Source organism: Scyliorhinus torazame, chromosome 4 (assembly GCF_047496885.1).
Source record: "Scyliorhinus torazame isolate Kashiwa2021f chromosome 4, sScyTor2.1, whole genome shotgun sequence".
Taxonomy (NCBI): Eukaryota; Metazoa; Chordata; class Chondrichthyes; order Carcharhiniformes; family Scyliorhinidae; genus Scyliorhinus; species Scyliorhinus torazame.
The window spans coordinates 24,105,096-24,125,755 of record NC_092710.1 but is presented as its reverse complement, the minus strand read 5'-3'; positions in this window follow the sequence as shown (position 1 = coordinate 24,125,755).

Here is a 20,660-nt window from a genome sequence, read left to right as displayed (position 1 = left end):
GCGCATTTAAATATAGCACCTTTAATTCTCTATTGACCGTCCCTTTTTGTTTTCTTAGTGTGGTGGACCTTGGTTTACTGAGCCTTTCCATACACTGTGTCATATTTTGTGGGATGGGGACTATCGTAACCTCTCCTGAGTTTTGTCTTTTCGTACTTTGTATTCCTAAGCAGCTACGCTTCCAACTGATTACTTCACCTCTTGGTTCCCTGACTTTCCCTCCCCCCCCCAATCTTTAGTTTAAAGTCCTATTGACCACCCTATTTACTCTTTTCGCCAGAACACTGGTCCCAGCTCGGTTCAGGTGGAGACCATCCCAACGGTATAGGTCCCCCCTGTCCCAAAACTGATGCCAGTGTCCCATGAAAAGGAACCCCTCTTTCCCACACCACTCTTTCAGCCACGTGTTAACTTCCCTTATTCTTGCCTCCCTATGCCAATTTGCTTTGTGGCTTGGGCAGTAATCCGGAGATTATGACCCTTGACCTGTTTTTTAATTTGAATCCTAGCTCTTTCTAATCTCTAAACAGGTCCTCTTTCCTAGACTTGCCTATGTTGTTGGTACCGACATGGACCACAACAACTGGATCCTCCCCCTCCCTCTCCAGTATCCTTTCAAGCCGGTCAGAGATGTCCCGCACCCTAGCACCGGGCAGGCAACATACCATGCGGGACTCTTTATCCTGCTCACAAAGGATACTATCTATCCCCCTGATAATAGAATCCCCTACAACTACAACTTGCCTATTTACTCCCTCCCCTTGAATGGCCTGCTGAACCATGGTGCCTTGGTCAGCTGACTCATCCTTCCTGCAGCCCTGTTCGCCATCCACACAGGGACCAAGTGCCTCATACCTGTTGGACAGGGTCAAGGGCTGAGGCTCCTGAGTTCCTGACTGCTGGTTCCCTTTACCTGCCTGACTTGCAGTCACACCCTGCTGTCCCTGGCCACTGGCAGGATTTAAACTAATTACTCTGACAGGTGTGACTGCCTCCTGAAACACAGTGTCCAGGTAAGTCTCCCCCTCCCGGATGTGCCTCAGTGTTTGAAGCTCAGACTCCAGCTCATCAACTCTGAGCCGGAGCTCTTCGAGCAGCCAACACTTACTGCAGATGTGGTCGCTGCAGCTCACAATGGGATCTGCCAGCTCCCACATCAAGCAGCTCAAGCACATCACCTGACCAGCCATCACTAATTAATTAATTAGTTTAATTAAAGTTTACGAGTTTAGCTGTGTTTTTTCTTAAATTTGGGGCAGATTTGCTATCAACCAATCAGATCACAGCTTCCCTCTGACGTCACTTTTGGGGGGGGGGGGAAACTGGAAAACAGGAAGTTACCGTTAGGTTTTTATACTCACAGAGACTGCTCCTCCTCCTCCACCGAAGGGCTCCCAAAATTAGGCCCGAAGAAAGAGTGAGAACAAAACAGTCGGGAAAAAGCACTTTCTCCCACTCTTCACTTCAGTACTGACCATCTGACAGTGCAGCACTCCCTCAGTACTGACCCTCTGACAGTGCAGCACTCCTTCAGTACTGACCCTCTGACAGTGCAGCACTCCCTCAGTACTGACCCTCTGACAGTGCGGCTCTCCCTCAGTACTGACCCTCTGACAGTGCAGCACTCCCTCAGTACTGACTCTCTGACAGTGCAGCACTCCCTCAGTACTGACCCTCTGACAGTGCAGCACTCCCTCAGTACTGACCCTGTGACAGTGCAGCACTCCCTAAGTACTGACCCTCTGACAGTGCAGCATTCCCTTAGTACTGACCATCTGACAATGCAGCACTCCCTCAGTACTGACCCTCTGACAGTGCAGCACTCCCTCAGTACAGACTCTCTGACAGTGCAGCACTGCCTCAGTACTGACCATCTGACAGTGCAGCACTCCCTCAGTACTGACCCTCTGACAGTGCAGCACACTATCAGTACTGACCCTGTGACAGTGCAGCACTCCCTCAGTACTGACCATCTGACAATGCAGCACTCCCTCAGTACTGACCCTCTGACAGTGCAGCACTCCCTCAGTACTGACCCTCTGACAGTTCAGCGCTCCCTCAGTACTGACCCTCTGACAGTGCAGCACTCCCTCAGTACTGACCCTCTGACAGTGCAGCACTCCCTCAGTACTGACCTTCTTCCAGTGCGGCACACCCTCAGTACTGGCCCTCTGACAGTGCAGCACTCCCTCAGTACTGATCCTCTGACAGTGCAGCACTGCCTCAGTACTCACCCTCTGACAGTGCAGCATTCCCTCAGTACTGACCCTCTGACAGTGCGGCACACCCTCAGTACTGACCCTCTGACAGTGCGGAACTCCCTCAGTACTGACCCTCTGACAGTGCGGCACACCCTCAGTACTGACCCTCTGACTGTGCGGCACACCCTCCGTACTGACCCTCTGACTGTGCGGCACACCCTCCGTACTGCCTCTCTGACAGTGCGGCACACATTCAGTACTCCAGCACTCCTACTATCTAGAAATCCTGACAATGCAGCACGCTATTGCACTCTCGTTGCCTTCGACTTGTTTATCTGGCAGGTGCTTAATTGTCCTGAAAGCTGAGTTCAATTCTCATCAGGGAGGTTTGCAAACAAAAGTTAAATCAGTAAAGATATTCCGCAATAAAAGGCCTGCGGAGGTGCTTGGCTCTTTGGCAACCAACACACGTTGTAACCCTGTGGCAGTATTCAACATCAAAATAACTACACTGGGGATTTCGTCAACAGTTTCACATTGCTTGTAACCACAATTATCAGCACCCTGTTCCTTGATCACAAAATGGGAAGCAGTATTGTCAAGGCCGAGTTGGCATTGCCAAATGGAGAAGATGGGTAACCAACTCAACAACTGAAAATGAAAAGCTACTTGTATACCCCAGGCTTATCGAACAGCCTCATTTACCGCCAGGGAAGTATGGGAACGTGATGCAAGTTAGGACATTTCCTGAGCAGCTTCCAGCTCCACTGTCTCAGACGAATATTGGCACATCCTGACAGGACACAGTGTCCAATATGGAAGTAGAGCAGCATGCAGGGCTTTACAGCACTTTGTCTCTCTTGGGTTACCAGTGAATCCATTGGCTGGGTCATGTGAGTCAAATAGATGACTCCCGCATCTGTGACGGGCTGACTGCTGGCGGGAGACCAACTTGTTACTCCTGTGTAATGATACACTTTCAGAAACTTCATTTGTGAACAAGGAGTGATTTATTAGCAAGCCTTCTGGAGCAGCATGTTTGCAGCTCATTCTATAATACCTCTGCAAAGGGACAATCTCCACACCTTGTGTGCAATACCAGGATCTCTGCGGGTGAGAACTGATGTTGACCAGGATCGGAGTCAATGCTTAGGAAGTGCCCGCTGCTCAGCAGAGTACCTGCAGACAAACAATCAGGGAGGGTGCGGATAAAGCCAAGGCGAAGTGACCAGATGGCGGGAAACAGAAACCACCCGAAAGAACAACAAACATCAGTTAACCGTGGACAAAGACTACATGTCTGTGCCAGCTGTGGAAGGGATTGGCTGAATCAGCCTCTACAGTGACAACAGACAATGTTGAAGAATAATAATAATCTTTACTATTGTCACAAGTAGGCTTACATTAACACTGCAATGAAGTTACTGTGAAAAGCCCCTTGTAGCCACACTCTGGCACCTGTTTGGGTACACAGAGGGAGAATTCAGAATGTCCAATTCACCTAACAAGCACGTCTTTTGGGACTTGTGGGTGGAAACTCACGCAGACATGGGGAGAACGTGCAGACTCCGCACAGACAGTGACCCAAGCCAGGAATTGAACCTGGGAGCCTGGCACTTTGAAGCAACAGTAAGAACCATGTGCTACCATTCCGCCCCAGAAGTCACATCCACCCTTGACCTGTTAATCAGCTCCATGCAAAGATAGATGCCTATGTATTAAGCACTTGGAATAGGTGACTGAGTGTCACCTGTTTGTATTCCCTGATGATCCAATGTGATACAAAATGTAATCTGTTAATTAAGAAGAGATAACTGCGATAGTGGACAAAGGTGGTGCAATAGACTAATGAGAATGAGACTGCAGAATCATGGCTATCCTCTGAAGAGAGATCCCAGTACTATCTTTTTGTAAACAGGATACCGGATGAAATTCAAGTAGCAACATTCTTCAGTGTAATAGGATGGAAAGCATTCCCTGTGTTACAAGTCTTGGCCATCCTGCAAAGCCTGGTACAATACAAGCAATTGATGAAGACGCTTGAAGAACACCTCCCATCCAAACCATTAACCATAGCAGCGTAATTCAGATTACATTGACATTGTTAAGAAGACAATGACAGTGTTTCACAATTTGTAGTCGGTCTCTGGAGACTTAACAAAGTATTGTGAGTTTGGATAAACCGCTGAGGGTACACTGTGAGATAGACTTGTGTACGGATTGAGAAATGGCACACGCCAGAGACGACTGCTAACAGAAAGCTGTCTAACACTCAAACTTGCTGTTGAAATGGCAGCGTCCATGGAATTGGCAGCCAAAGTCGCTTGCCAATTTGGAGCTTTCGCCAAAATAAAGCTGTATACTGAGAGAAGAAGACGTCTCAACTTGCAAGCATGCCATAGGTGTGCCCATGTGGGACACTCTCCACAGGAATGTTGGTGCTGCAATCACAGATGTGAATGTGGTAAGAAATGTCACGGAACAAAAGTGTGTTGGGCCAGACAAAATCCACAAAACCCCAAAATGGATTAACACAAGAACCCAACTAATTCCACACAAATAGTCTACAAAATGACTGAAGTCAATGGAAATTCCCAGGATGATACAATATATACAGGGACCAAAGAAGTAAAGCTCAGTGTATTATCATTGCAAGTCAATACACTGAGATTGTGGGTCCATCGGAGACTGAATGGGAATGAAATTAAAATGGAAGGCAATAAAGAAGATGCTGTATCTCTCATGTCTGAACATTTATATCAACAAAAACTCAAGAATGTACCTTTAAAACTGTCTGATATAATCTTGAGACCTTACATGGAAGACGTAGTTTTAGTCAAGGGTTCTATCATGGTGCAAGTCGAAGTAAATGGTCAATTTGAACAATTGTCATTACATTTGGTAAAAGGAAATGTTCCTGCATTTTTCGGAAGAGGGTGGTGAAACAAATCAAACTAATTTGTCAACTGTACCCAATTGGTTGGTGAAAGAACACAATCCAGAAGCTCTTTTAAACTCCGAGATAATGATCTCACGTGACTGAAAACTGGCTCAAAAACACAAGTCTGTGACACACTTCTGAGGAAGTGAAATGTTTGCAAAACCATTAGGTGATGGCAATTTGTCAGGTTGCGATAGGGAGAGAGGGAAGGTTACGAGGGAGGAAGGACAGAGAAGAAAGGGAGGGGGAGGGGCTGAAGATAGAGGGAGGGGAGGGAGAAAGAGGATCAAATTAGAGGAGGGTGATAGAAAGGAAGGAAGGAGAGAGAAGGGAGGTAGGATAGTGAAAAGGAGGGAGAGAGAATCACAGAAATGGCTCGAATAGAGCCATTTGTCCCATGGCGTCTACACTAGCTCTTCAAGTGAGCATCACTCTCCAAGTGAGAATCATGAACTTGTGCTGCTGCTCCCCTACCTCGTCCCTGCACCCCTGCATATTGTTTCCAATCAAATAATCATCTCTCCAAGGAGAACAGACGGAACCTCTCCAATCTATCCACATATCTGAAGTTTCCCATCCCTGGAACCATTATTATAAACCTCTGCTGCACTCCCTCCAATGCGTTCACATTCTTCCTATAGTGCAGCACTCAGAACTGTGAAGAATACTCCAGATGAGGGCTAAGTCATGTCTTGTGTGAGTTCAGCGTGACCTCCTTGCTCTTGTGGTCTATGATCCTACTACTAAAGCCCAGAATACAATAGGCATTAGAATCCCAACCCCTGGGCAACACCACCACAAACCTTCCTCCAGCCAGAAAAGTATCATTTGACCGTTACTCTCTGCTTCCTATCATTGAGCTAATTTTGTATTCCTGTTGCTACTGTCCCTTTTATTCCATGAGCAATGCCTTTTCTTACAAATGCTATTTTGTGACACTGCATCAGAAACCTTCTGATAGTGCGTGCACACCACATCAACATCACCTTCATCAAATCCACATTTTTCTGTGTGACGACTATTCCTATCCTGAATAATTGTTTTTGGAAGCTTGCCCACCAATGAAGTTAAACTCACGATCTATAATTGCTGGTTTATCCTTGCAAACGTTTTGAACAAGGGCGTAACATTTGCAATTCTCCATTTTTAAACCTCTGCCACCTCCCCTCAGCTGAGAAACACTAGAAGTTTATGGCCAGCACACCTGCAATATCCATTCTCAGGTCACAGAACAATACAGTGCAGAAGAGGCCCTTCGGTCCCTCTAGTCTGCACTGCACATGAAAAGCCCATTTGCCAGCACTTGGCCCTAGCCTTGAATGTTAAAATGTGCCAATTGCTCATCCAAATACTTCTTAAGGGATGTGAGGCAACCCGCCTCCACCATCCTCCCAGAGTGCATTCCAGAACGTCAGCACCCTCCGGGTAAAAAAGGGATGATGAGGGCGAGACAGGGAATGGAGTGATGGAAAGTGAGAGAAATGAGAGAGCAGAGGGACAAAGCTGGTGAACGGGGAGGAAAAGAGGCATGGGGAGAGAGGACGAGAGAGATGGAGGATGAGCAGGGGAGGAAGATACCCCAGGGGAGTGAAAAGGATGGAAGATAGGGCAGGGTGGGAGTGAGGGGTGGTAAAGACGGAGGGGAAGGGAACTGCGAATGATGGAGGATGGGAGAGATGGTGAGTTTGCAGGAAAATAAGGAAGTGGGAATAGAATGGAGGGAGAACTACGGTAGGGAGGGTGAGATGGGGAGGGAGATGGTACAGAGGGAGAGGAAGGGTGGGTTGCAAGGCGGTGGAGGGAGAGTGAGGGGGTGACTGAGGAGTGGGATGGAGGAATGTAGGGGAAAGTGAGAGGTGGAAATGGATGGGAGAAAGGGATAGAGGGAGGAAGAGTGAAGGAGAAACATTGAGAACGATGGGCTGAATTTCCATCTTCTATCTTTCATCATTTGTTGGCCCCACCCCTTGGCACTAATTGTGTAAATTAATGATTTCATGACACAAACTCATATTACATTCTGATTCCCCTGCATCAGCAGGTGCTCTATTTGCCATTTTGTACTGGGAACGGTTCATCAATCATCTGAATCTTTGGATAACGACATGGTGAAATCATGTTTATTGCCGAAGGTGGTACTGCCAAATTTTGGATGCCTCAAAATATTCTCTTCAAGATAAAATAAGCCTTCTGAGGTAATATTGACCTAAAGATTTCATCTACTCCCTCAGGCGTTGGGGAAGGATCCTGCGACTATGAGATTTCAGTCTTCACACAGTGGCTCTCAATCTCACTCGCCTCTCTGAATTTGATGGTCATGGGTCCGGGAATCCATAATAAATATTGAACCCCATAACATATCTCTTAACACCACAGCGCCACACACACAGTGCTCAATCAGGACTCACCGTCTGACAGTGCAGCACTCTCTTAATACAGACCCCCTGACAGTGCAGCACTCCCTCAGTACTGACCCTCTGACTCTGCAGCACTCCCTCAGTACTGACCCTCTGACAGTGCAGCACTCCCTCAGTACTGACCCTCTGACAGTGCAGCACTCCCTCAGTACTGACCCTCTGGCAGTGCAGCACTTCCTCAGTACTGACTCTCTGACAGTGCTGCACTGCTTCAGTACTGACCCTCTGACAGTGCGTCACACCCTCAGTACTGGCCATCTGACAGTGCAGCACTTCCTCAGCACTGACCCTCTGACAGTGAAGCACTCCCTTAGTACTGACCATCTGACAATGCAGCACTCCCTCAGTACTGACCCTCTGACAGTGAAGCACTCCCTTAGTACTGACCCTCTGACAGTGCGTCACACCCTCAGTACTGGCCATCTGACAGTGCAGCACTTCCTCAGCACTGACCCTCTGACAGTGCAGCACTTCCTCAGTACTGACCCTCTGACAGTGAAGCACTCCCTTAGTACTGACCATCTGACAATGCAGCACTCCCTCAGTACTGACCCTCTGACAGTGAAGCACTCCCTTAGTACTGACCATCTGACAATGCAGCACTCCCTCAGTACTGACCCTCTGACAGTGCAGCACTCCCTCAGTACTGACTCTCTGACAGTGCTGCACTGCTTCAGTACTGACCCTCTGACAGTGCGTCACACCCTCAGTACTGGCCCTCTGACAGTGCAGCACTGCCTCAGTACTGACCCTCTTCCAGTGTGGCACACCCTCAGTACTGGCCCTCTGACAGTGCAGCACTGCCTCAGTACTGACCCTCTTCCAGTGCGGCTCTCCCTCAGTGCTGACCCTCTGACAGTGCAGCACTTCGTTCAGTACTGATCCTCTGACAGTGCGGCAAGTTTACCTTTAGAGAATCCTGGACTAGGACTCCCAAGTCCCTTTGCACTTCAGCATTATGAATTTTGTCACCGTTTAGAAAATAGGCCATGCCTCTATTCTTTTTTCCAAAGTGCAAGACCTCGCACTTGCCCACGTTGAATTGCATCAGCCATTTCTTGGACCACTCTCCTAAACTGTCTAAATCTTTCTGCAGCCTCCCCACCTCCTCCATACTACCTGCCCCTCCACCTATCTTTGTATCATCGGTAAACTTAGCCAGAATGCCCCCAGTCCCGTCATCTAGATCGTTAATATATAAAGAGAACAGCTGTGGCCCCAACACTGAACCCTGCGGGACACCACTCGTCACCGGTTGCCATTCCGAAAAAGAACCTTTTATCCCAACTCTCTGCCTTCTGCCTGACAGCCAATCGTCAATCCATGTTAGTACCTTGCCTCAAATACCATGGGCCCTTATTTTACTTAGCAGTCTCCCGTGAGGCACCTTATCAAAGGCCTTTTGGAAGTCAAGATAGATAACATCCATTGGCTCTCCTTGGTCTAACCTATTTGTTATCTCTTCAAAGAACTCTAACAGGTTTGTCAGGCACGACCTCTCCTTACTAAATCCATGCTGACTTGTCCTAATCCGACCCTGCACTTCCAAGAATTTAGAAATCTCATCCTTAACAATGGATTCTAGAATCTTGCCAACAACTGAGGTTAGGCTAATTGGCCTAAAATTTTCCATCTTTTTCCTTGTTCCCTTCTTGAACAGGGGGGTTACAACAGCGATTTTCCAATCCTCTGGGACTTTCCCTGACTCCAGTGACTTTTGAAAGATCATAACTAAAGTCTCCACTATTTCTTCAGCTATCTCCTTCAGAACTGTAGGATGTAGCCATCTGGGCCCGGAGATTTATCAATTTTTAGACCTCTTAGTTTCTCTTGCATTTTCTCCTTTGTGATGGCTACCATATTCAACTCTGCCCCCTGACTCTCCGGAATTGTTGGGATATTACTCATGTCTTCTACTGTGAAGACTGACGCAAAGTACTTATTTATTTCCCAGCTATTTCCTTGTCTCCCATCACTAGATTACCAGCGTCATTTTGGAGCGGCTCAATGTCAACTTTTGCCTCCCGTTTGTTTTTAATGTATTTAAAGAAACTTTTACTATCATTCCTAATGTTACTGGCTAGCCTACCTTCATATTTGATCCTCTCTTTCCTTATTTCTCTCTTTGTTATCCTCTGTTTGTTTTTGTGGCCTTCCCAATCTTCTGACTTCCCACTACTCCATGCCACATTATAGGCTTTCTCTTTTGCTTTGATGCATTCCCTAACTTCCTTTGTCAGCCATGGCTGCCTAATCCCCCCTCTGATAACCTTTCTTTTCTTTGGGATGAACCTCTGTACTGTGTCCTCAATTACTCCCAGAAACTCCTGCCATTGCTGTTCTACTGTCTTTCCCACTAGGCTCTGCTCCCAGTCGATTTTTGTCAGTTCCTCCCTCATGCCCCTGTAGTTACCTTTATTTAACTGTAACACCTTTACATCTGATTCTACCTTCTTTCTTTCAAATTGGAGATTGAATTCGACCATATGATGATCACTGCCTCCTAAGTGCTCCCTTACTTTAAGATCTTTAATCAAGTCTGGCTCATTACATAACACTAAGTCCAGAATGGCCTGTTCCCTCGTGGGCTTCATCACAAGCTGTTCCAAAAAGCCCTCCTGTAAACATTCAATGAATTCCCTTTCCTTGGGTCCACTGGCAGCATTATTTACCCAGTCCACCTGCATATTGAAGTCCCCCATGATCACTGTGACCTTGCCTTTCTGACATGCACTTTCTATTTTGTGGTGCATCTTGTGCCCCCGGTCCTGACCACTGTTAGGAGGCCTGTACATAACTCCCATTATGGTTTTTTGCCTTTGTGGTTCTTCACCGCTACCCACACAGACTCCACATCATCTGACCCTATGTCGTTTAGTGCTATTGATTAAATTTCATTCCTAATTAACAAGGCAACCCCGCCCCCCTATGCCCACCTCTCTGTCTTTTCGATAGGTTGTGAATCCCTGGATGTTTAAATGCCAGTCCTGAACCCCCTGCAACCATGTCTCTGTGATGCCTACCACATCATACCTGCCAGTCACAATCTGGGCCACAAGCTCATCTACCTTGTTCCGTACACTGCGTGCATTTAAATATAGCACCTTTAATTCTCTATTGACCGTCCCTTTTTGTTTTCTTAGTGTGGTGGACCTTGGTTTACTGAGCCTTTCCATACACTGTGTCATATTTTGTGGGATGGGGACTATCGTAACCTCTCCTGAGTTTTGTCTTTTCGTAATTTGTATTCCTAAGCAGCTACGCTTCCCACTGATTACTTCACCTCTTGGTTCCCTGACTTTCCCTTCCCCCCAATCTTTAGTTTAAAGTCCTATTGACCACCCTATTTACTCTTTTCGCCAGAACACTGGTCCCAGCTCGGTTCAGGTGGAGACCATCCCAACGGTATAGGTCCCCCCTGTCCCAAAACTGATGCCAGTGTCCCATGAAAAGGAACCCCTCTTTCCCACACCACTCTTTCAGCCACGTGTTAACTTCCCTTATTCTTGCCTCCCTATGCCAATTTGCACGTGGCTCGGGCAGTAATCCGGAGATTCTGACTCTTAACCTGTTTTTTAATTTGAATCCTAGCTCTTTCTAATCTCTAAACAGGTCCTCTTTCCTAGACTTGCCTATGTTGTTGGTACCGACATGGACCACAACAACTGGATCCTCCCCCTCCCTCTCCAGTATCCTTTCAAGCCGGTCAGAGATGTCCCGCACCCTAGCACCGGGCAGGCAACATACCATGCGGGACTCTTTATCCTGCTCACAAAGGATACTATCTATCCCCCTGATAATAGAATCCCCTACAACTACAACTTGCCTATTTACTCCCTCCCCTTGAATGGCCTGCTGAACCATGGTGCCTTGGTCAGCTGACTCATCCTTCCTGCAGCCCTGTTCGCCATCCACACAGGGACCAAGTGCCTCATACCTGTTGGACAGGGTCAAGGGCTGAGGCTCCTGAGTTCCTGACTGCTGGTTCCCTTTATCTGCCTGACTTGCAGTCACACCCTGCTGTCCCTGGCCACTAGCAGGATTTAAACTACTTACTCTGACAGGTGTGACTGCCTCCTGAAACACAGTTTCCAGGTAAGTCTCCCCCTCCCGGATGTGCCTCAGTGTTTCAAGCTCAGACTCCAGCTCATCAACTCTGATCCGGAGCTCTTCGAGCAGCCAACACTTACTGCAGATGTGGTCGCTGCAGCTCACAATGGGATCTGCCAGCTCCCACATCAAGCAGCTCAAGCACATCACCTGACCAGCCATAACTAATTAATTAATTAGTTTAATTTAAGTTTACGAGTTTAGCTGTGTTTTTTCTTAAATTTGGGGCAGATTTGCTATCAACCAATCAGATCACAGCTTCCCTCTGACGTCACTTTTGGGGGGGGGGGGGGAAACTGGAAAACAGGAAGTTACCGTTAGGTTTTTATACTCACAGAGACTGTTCCTCCTCCTCCACCGAAGGGCTCCCAAAATTAGGCCCGAAGAAAGAGAGAGAACAAAACAGTCGGGAAAAAGCACTTTCTCCCACTCTTCACTTCAGTACTGACCATCTGACGGTGCGGCACTCCCTCAGTACTGATCCTCTGACAGTGCAGCACTCCCTCAGTACTGACCCTCTGACAGTGCAGCACTCCCTCAGTACTGACCCTCTGACAGTGCAGCACTCCCTCAGTACTGACCCTCTGACAGTGCAGCACTCCCTCAGTACTGACCCTCTGACAGTGCAGCACTCCCTCAGTACTGACCCTCTGACAGTGCAGCACTCCCTCAGTGCTGACCCTCCGACAGTGCAGCATTCCCTTAGTACTGACCATCTGACAATGCAGCACTCCCTCAGTACTGACCCTCTGACAGTGCAGCACTCCCTCAGTACAGACTCTCTGACAGTGCAGCACTGCCTCAGTACTGACCATCTGACAGTGCAGCACTCCCTAAGTACTGACCCTCTGACAGTGCAGCACACTATCAGTACTGACCCTGTGACAGTGCAGCACTCCCTCAGTACTGACCCTCTGACAGTGAAGCACTCCCTTTGTACTGACCATCTGACAGTGCAGCACTCCCTCAGTACTGACCCTCTGACAGTGCAGCACTCCCTCAGTACTGACCTTCTTCCAGTGCGGCACACCCTCAGTACTGGCCCTCTGACAGTGCAGCACTCCCTCAGTACTGACCCTCTGACAGTGCAGCACTCCCTCAGTACTGACCCTCTGACAGTGCAGCACTCCCTCAGCACTGACCCTCTGACAGTGCAGCACTCCCTCAGTACTGACCCTCTGACAGTGCGGCACTCCCTCAGTACTGACCCTCTGACAGTGCGGCACACCCTCAGTACTGATCCTCTGACAGTGCAGCACTCCCTCAGTACTGACCCTCTGACAGTGCGGCACACCCTCAGTACTGACCCTCTGGCAGTGCGGCACTCCCTCAGTACTGACCCTCTGACAGTGCGGCACTCCCTCAGTACTGACCCTCTGACAGTGCGGCACACCCTCAGTACTGACCCTCTGGCAGTGCGGAACTCCCTCAGTACTGACCCTCTGACAGTGCGGCACACCCTCAGTACTGACCCTCTGACTGTGCGGCACACCCTCCGTACTGCCTCTCTGACAGTGCGGCACACATTCAGTACTCCAGCCCTCCTACTATCTAGAAATGCTGACAATGCAGCACGCTATTGCACTCTCGTTGCCTTCGACTTGTTTATCTGGCAGGTGCTTAATTGTCCTGAAAGCTGAGTTCAATTCTCATCAGGGAGGTTTGCAAACAAAAGTTAATTAGTAAAGATATTCCGCAATAAAAGGCCTGCGGAGGTGCTTGGCTCTTTGGCAACCAATACACGTTGTAACCCTGTGGCAGTATTCAACATCAAAATAACTACACTCGGGGTTTCGTCAACAGTTTCACATAGCTTGTAACCACAATTATCAGCACCTGTTCCTTGATCACAAAATGGGAAGCAGTATTGTCAAGGCCGCAGTTGGCATTGCCAAATGGAGAAGATGGGTAACCAACTCAACAACTGAAAATGAAAAGCTACTTGTATACCCCAGGCTTATCGAACAGCCTCATTTACCGCCAGGGAAGTATGGGAACGTGATGCAAGTTAGGACATTTCCTGAGCAGCTTCCAGCTCCACTGTCTCAGACGAATATTGGCACATCCTGACAGGACACACTGTCCAATATGGAAGTAGAGCAGCATGCAGGGCTTTAGAGGACTTTGTCTCTCTTGGGTTACCAGTGAATCCATTGGCTGGGTCATGTGAGTCAAATAGATGACTCCCGCATCTGTGACGGGCTGACTGCTGGCAGGAGACCAACTTGTTACTCCTGTATAATGATACACTTTCAGAAACTTCATTTGTGAACAAGGAGTGATTTATTAGCAAGTCTTCTGGAGCAGCATGTTTGCAGCTCATTCTATAATACCTCTGCAAAGGGACAATCTCCACACCTTGTGTGCAATACCAGGATCTCTGCGGGTGAGAACTGATGTTGACCAGGATCAGAGTCAATGCTTGGGAAGTCCCCGCTGCTCAGCAGAGTACCTGCAGACAAACAATCAGGGAGGGTGTGCATAAAGCCAAGGCGAAGTGACCAGATGGCGGGAAACAGAAACCACCTGAAAGAACAACAAACATCAGTTAACCGGGGACAAAGACTACATGTCTGTGCCAGCTGTGGAAGGGATTGGCTGAATCAGCCTCTACAGTGACAACAGACAATGTTGAAGAATAATAATAATCTTTACTATTGTCACAAGTAGGCTTACATTAACACTGCAATGAAGTTACTGTGAAAAGCCCCTTGTAGCCACACTCTGGCACCTGTTTGGGTACACAGAGGGAGAATTCAGAATGTCCAATTCACCTAACAAGCACGTCTTTTGGGACTTGTGGGTGGAAACTCACGCAGACATGGGGAGAACGTGCAGACTCTGCACAGACAGTGACCCAAGCCAGGAATTGAACCTGGGAGCCTGGCACTTTGAAGCAACAGTAAGAACCATGTGCTACCATTCCGCCCCAGAAGTCACATCCACCCTTGACCTGTTAATCAGCTCCATGCAAAGATAGATGCCTATGTATTAAGCACTTGGAATAGGTGACTGAGTGTCACCTGTTTGTATTCCCTGATGATCCAATGTGATACAAAATGTAATCTGTTAATTAAGAAGAGATAACTGCGATAGTGGACAAAGGTGGTGCAATAGACTAATGAGAATGAGACTGCAGAATCATGGCTATCCTCTGAAGAGAGATCCCAGTACTATCTTTTGTAAACAGGATACCGGATGAAATTCAAGTAGCAACATTCTTCAGTGTAATAGGATGGAAAGCATTCACTGTGTTACAAGTCTTGGCCATCCTGCAAAGCCTGGTACAATACAAGCAATTGATGAAGACGCTTGAAGAACACCTCCCATCCAAACCATTAACCATAGCAGCGTAACTCAGATTACATTGACATTGTTAAGAAGACAATGACAGTGTTTCACAATTTGTAGTCGGTCTCTGGAGACTTAACAAAGTATTGTGAGTTTGGATAAACCGCTGAGGATACACTGTGAGATAGACTTGTGTACGGATTGAGAAATGACACATGCCAGAGACGACTGCTAACAGAAAGCTGTCTAACACTCAAACTTGCTGTTGAAATGGCAGCGTCCATGGAATTGGCAGCCAAAGTCGCTTGCCAATTTGGAGCTTTCGCCAAAATAAAGCTGTATACTGAGAGAAGAAGACGTCTCAACTTGCAAGCATGCCATAGGTGTGCCGATGTGGGACACTCTCCACAGGAATGTTGGTGCTGCAATCACAGATGTGAATGTGGTAAGAAATGTCACGGAACAAAAGTGTGTTGGGCCAGACAAAATCCACAAAACCCCAAAATGGATTAACACAAGAACCCAACTAATTCCACACAAATAGTCTACAAAATGACTGAAGGCAATGGAAATTCCCAGGATGATACAATATATACAGGGATCAAAGAAGTAAAGCTCAGTGTATTATCATTGCAAGTCAATACACTGAGATTGTGGGTCCATCGGAAACTGAATGGGAATGAAATTAAAATGGAAGGCAATAAAGAAGATGCTGTATCTCTCATGTCTGAACATTTATATCAACAAAAACTCAAGAATGTACCTTTAAAACTGTCTGATATAATCTTGAGACCTTACATGGAAGACGTAGTTTTAGTCAAGGGTTCTATCATGGTGCAAGTCGAAGTAAATGGTCAATCTGAACAATTGTCATTACATTTGGTAAAGGGAAATGTTCCTGCATTTTTCGGAAGAGGGTGGTGAAACAAATCAAACTAATTTGTCAACTGTACCCAATTGGTTGGTGAAAGAACACAATCCAGAAGCTCTTTTAAACTCCGAGATAATGATCTCACGTGACTGAAAACTGGCTCAAAAACACAAGTCTGTGACACACTTCTGAGGAAGTGAAATGTTTGCAAAACCATTAGGTGATGGCAATTTGTCAGGTTGCGATAGGGAGAGAGGGAAGGTGACAACGAGGGAGGAAGGACAGAGAAGAAAGGGAGGGGAGGGGCTGAAGATAGAGGGAGGGGAGGGAGAAAGAGGATCAAATTAGAGGAGGGTGATAGAAAGGAAGGAAGGAGAGAGAAGCGAGGTGGGATAGTGAAAAGGAGGGAGAGAGAATCACAGAAATGGCTCGAATAGAGCCATTTGTCCCATGGCGCCTACACTAGCTCTTCAAGTGAGCATCACTCTCCAAGTGAGAATCATGAACTTGTGCTGCTGCTCCCCTACCTCGTCCCTGCACCCCTGCATATTGTTTCCAATCAAATAATCATCTCTCCAAGGAGAACAGACGGAACCTCTCCAATCTATCCACATATCTGAAGTTTCCCATCCCTGGAACCATTATTATAAACCTCTGCTGCACTCCCTCCAATGCGTTCACATTCTTCCTATAGTGCAGCACTCAGAACTGTGAAGAATACTCCAGATGAGGGCTAAGTCATGTCTTGTGTGAGTTCAGCGTGACCTCCTTGCTCTAGTGGTCTATGATCCTACTACTAAAGCCCAGAATACAATAAGCATTAGAATCCCAACCCCTGGGCAACACCACCACAAACCTTCCTCCAGCCAGAAAAGTATCATTTGACCGTTACTCTCTGCTTCCTATCATTGAGCTAATTTTGTATTCCTGTTGCTACTGTCCCTTTTATTCCATAAGCAATGCCTTTTCTTACAAATGCTATTTTGTGACACTGCATCAGAAACCTTCTGATAGTGCGTGCACACCACATCAACATCACCTTCATCAAATCCACATTTTTCTGTGTGACGACTATTCCTATCCTGAATAATTGTTTTTGGAAGCTTGCCCACCAATGAAGTTAAACTCACTATCTATAATTGCTGGTTTATCCTTGCAAACGTTTTGAACAAGGGCGTAACATTTGCAATTCTCCATTTTTAAACCTCTGCCACCTCCCCTCAGCTGAGAAACACTCGAAGTTTATGGCCAGCACACCTGCAATATCCATTCTCAGGTCACAGAACAATACAGTGGAGAAGAGGCCCTTCGGTCCCTCTAGTCTGCACTGCACATGAAAAGCCCATTTGCCAGCACTTGGCCCTAGCCTTGAATGTTAAAATGTGCCAATTGCTCATCCAAATACTTCTTAAAGGATGTGAGGCAACCCGCCCACCATCCTCCCAGAGTGCATTCCAGAACGTCAGCACCCTCCGGGTAAAAAAGGGATGATGAGGGCGAGACAGGGAATGGAGTGATGGAAAGTGAGAGAAATGAGAGAGCAGAGGGACAAAGCTGGTGAACGGGGAGGAAAAGAGGCATGGGGAGAGAGGAGAGAGAGATGGAGGATGAGCAGGGGAGGAAGATACCCCAGGGGAGTGAAAAGGATGGAAGTTAGGGCAGGGTGGGAGTGAGGGGTGGTAAAGACGGAGGGGAAGGGAACTGCGAATGATGGAGGGTGGGAGAGATGGTGAGTTTGCAGGAAAATAAGGAAGTGGGAATAGAATGGAGGGAGAACTACGGTAGGGAGGGTGAGATGGGGAGGGAGATGGTACAGAGGGAGAGGAAGGGTGGGTTGCAAGGCGGTGGAGGGAGAATGAGGGGGAGACAGTGAGTGGAGGGATGTAGGGGAAAGTGAGAGGTGGAAATGGATGGGAGGGAGGGATAGAGGGAGGAAGAGTGAAGGAGAAACATTGAGAACGATGGGCTGAATTTCCATCTTCTATCTTTCATCATTTGTTGGCCCCACCCCTAGGCACTAATTGTGTAAATTAATGATTTCATGACACAAACTCATATTACATTCTGATTCCCCTGCATCAGCAGGTGCTCTATTTGCCATTTTGTACTGGGAACGGTTCATCAATCATCTGAATCTTTGGATAACGACATGGTGAAATCATGTTTATTGCCGAAGGTGGTACTGCCAAATTTTGGATGCCTCAAAATATTCTCTTCAAGATAAAATAAGCCTTCTGAGGTAATATTGACCTAAAGATTCCATCTACTCCCTCAGGCGTTGGGGAAGGATCCTGCGACTATGAGATTTCAGTCTTCACACAGTGGCTCTCAATCTCACTCGCCTCTCTGAATTTGATGGTCATGGGTCCGGGAATCAATAATAAATACTTGAACCCCATAACATATCTCTTAACACCACAGCGCCACACACACAGTGCTCAATCAGGACTCACCGTCTGACAGTGCAGCACTCTCTTAATACTGACCCCCTGACAGAAGAGCACTCCCTCAGTACTGACCCTCTGACAGTGCAGCACTTCCTCAGCACTGACCCTCTGACAGTGTAGCACTCCCTTAGGACTCACCTTCCGACAGTGCAGCACTCCCTCAGTACTGACCCACTGACGTGCAGCACTGCCTCAGTACTGACCATCTGACAGTGCAGCACTCACTCAGTACTGACCCTGTGACAGTGCAGCACTGCCTCAGTACTGACCCTCTGACAGTGAAGCACTCCCTTAGTACTGACCCTCTGACAGGGAAGCACTCCCTCAGTACTGACCCTCTGACAGTACAGCACTCCCTCTGGACTCACCTTCCGACAGTGCTGCACTCCCTCAGTACTGACCCACTGACAGTGCGGCACTTCCTCAGTACTGACCCTCTAACAGTGCAGAACTCCTTCAGTACTGACTCTCTGACAGTGCGGCACACCCTCAGTACTGACCCTCTGACAGTCTGGCACATCCCCCGTACTACCCCTCTGACAGTGCGGCACTCATTCAGTACCCCAGCACTCCTACCGTCTAGAAATCCTGATAATGCAGCACGCTATTGCACACTCGTTGCCTTCGACTTGTTTGTCTGGCAGGTGCTTAAGTGACCTGAAAGCTGAGTTCAATTCCCATGAGAGAAGTTTGCAAACTAAAGTTGAATTAGTTCAGATATTCTGCAATAACAGGCCTGCGGAGGTGCTTGGCTCTTTGTCAACCAATACACGTTGTAACCCTGTGGCAGTATTCAACATCAAAATAACTACACTCGGGGTTTCGTCAACAGTTTCACATAGCTTGTAACCACAATTATCAGCACCCTGTTCCTTCATCCCAAAATGGGAAGCAGTATCGTCAAGGCCGAGTTGGCATTGCCAAATGGAGAAGATGGGTAACCAACTCAACAACTGAAAATGAAAAGCTCCTTGTGTACCCCAGGCTTATCGAACAGTCTCATTTACCGCCAGGGAAGTATGGGAACGTGATGCAAAACAGGAAAAAATTCCTGACCAGCTTCCAGCTCCACTGTCTCAGGCGAATATTGGCCACATCCTGACAGGACACAGTGTCCAATATGGAAGTAGAGCAGCATGCAGGGCTTTACAGCACTTTGTCTCTCTTGGGTTACCAGTGAATCCATTGGCTGGGTCATGTGAGTCAAATAGATGACTCCCGCATCTGTGACGGGCTGACTGCTGGCAGGAGACCAACTTGTTACTCCTGTATAATGATACACTTTCAGAAACTTCATTTGTGAACAAGGAGTGATTTATTAGCAAGTCTTCTGGAGCAGCATGTTTGCAGCTCATTCTATAATACCTCTGCAAAGGGACAATCTCCACACCTTGTGTGCAATACCCGGATCTCTGCGGGTGAGAACTGATGTTGTCCAGGATCGGAGTCAATGCTTGGGAAGTCCCCGCTGCTCAGCAGAGTACCTGCAGACAAACAATCAGGGAGGGTGTGGATAAAGCCGAGGCAAAGTGACCAGATGGCGGGAAACAGAAACCACCTGAAAGAACAACAAACATCAGTTAACCGTGGACAAAGACTACATGTCTGTGCCAGCTGTGGAAGGGATTGGCTGAATCAGCCTCCACAGTGACAACAGACAATGTTGAAGAATAATAATAATCTTTACTATTGTCACAAGTAGGCTTACATTAACACTGCAATGAAGTTACTGTGAAAAGCCCCTTGTAGCCACACTCTGGCACCTGTTTGGGTACACAGAGGGAGAATTCAGAATGTCCAATTCACCTAACAAGCACGTCATTTGGGACTTGTGGGTGGAAACTCACGCAGACATGGGGAGAACGTGCAGACTCTGCACAGACAGTGACCCAAGCCAGGAATTGAACCTGGGAGCCTGGCACTTTGAAGCAACAGTAAGAACCATGTGCTACCATTCCGCCCCAGAAGTCACATCCACCCTTGACCTGTTAATCAGCTCCATGCAAAGATAGATGCCTATGTATTAAGCACTTGGAATAGGTGACTGAGTGTCACCTGTTTGTATTCCCTGATGATCCAATGTGATACAAAATGTAATCTGTTAATTAAGTAGAGATAACTGCGATAGTGGACAAAGGTGGTGCAATAGACTAATGAGAATGAGACTGCAGAATCATGGCTATCCTCTGAAGAGAGATCCCAGTACTATCTTTTTGTAAACAGGATACCGGATGAAATTCAAGTAGCAACATTCTTCAGTGTAATAGGATGGAAAGCTTTCACTGTGTTACAAGTCTTGGCCATCCTGCAAAGCCTGGTACAATACAAGCAATTGATGAAGACGCTTGAAGAACACCTCCCATCCAAACCATTAACCATAGC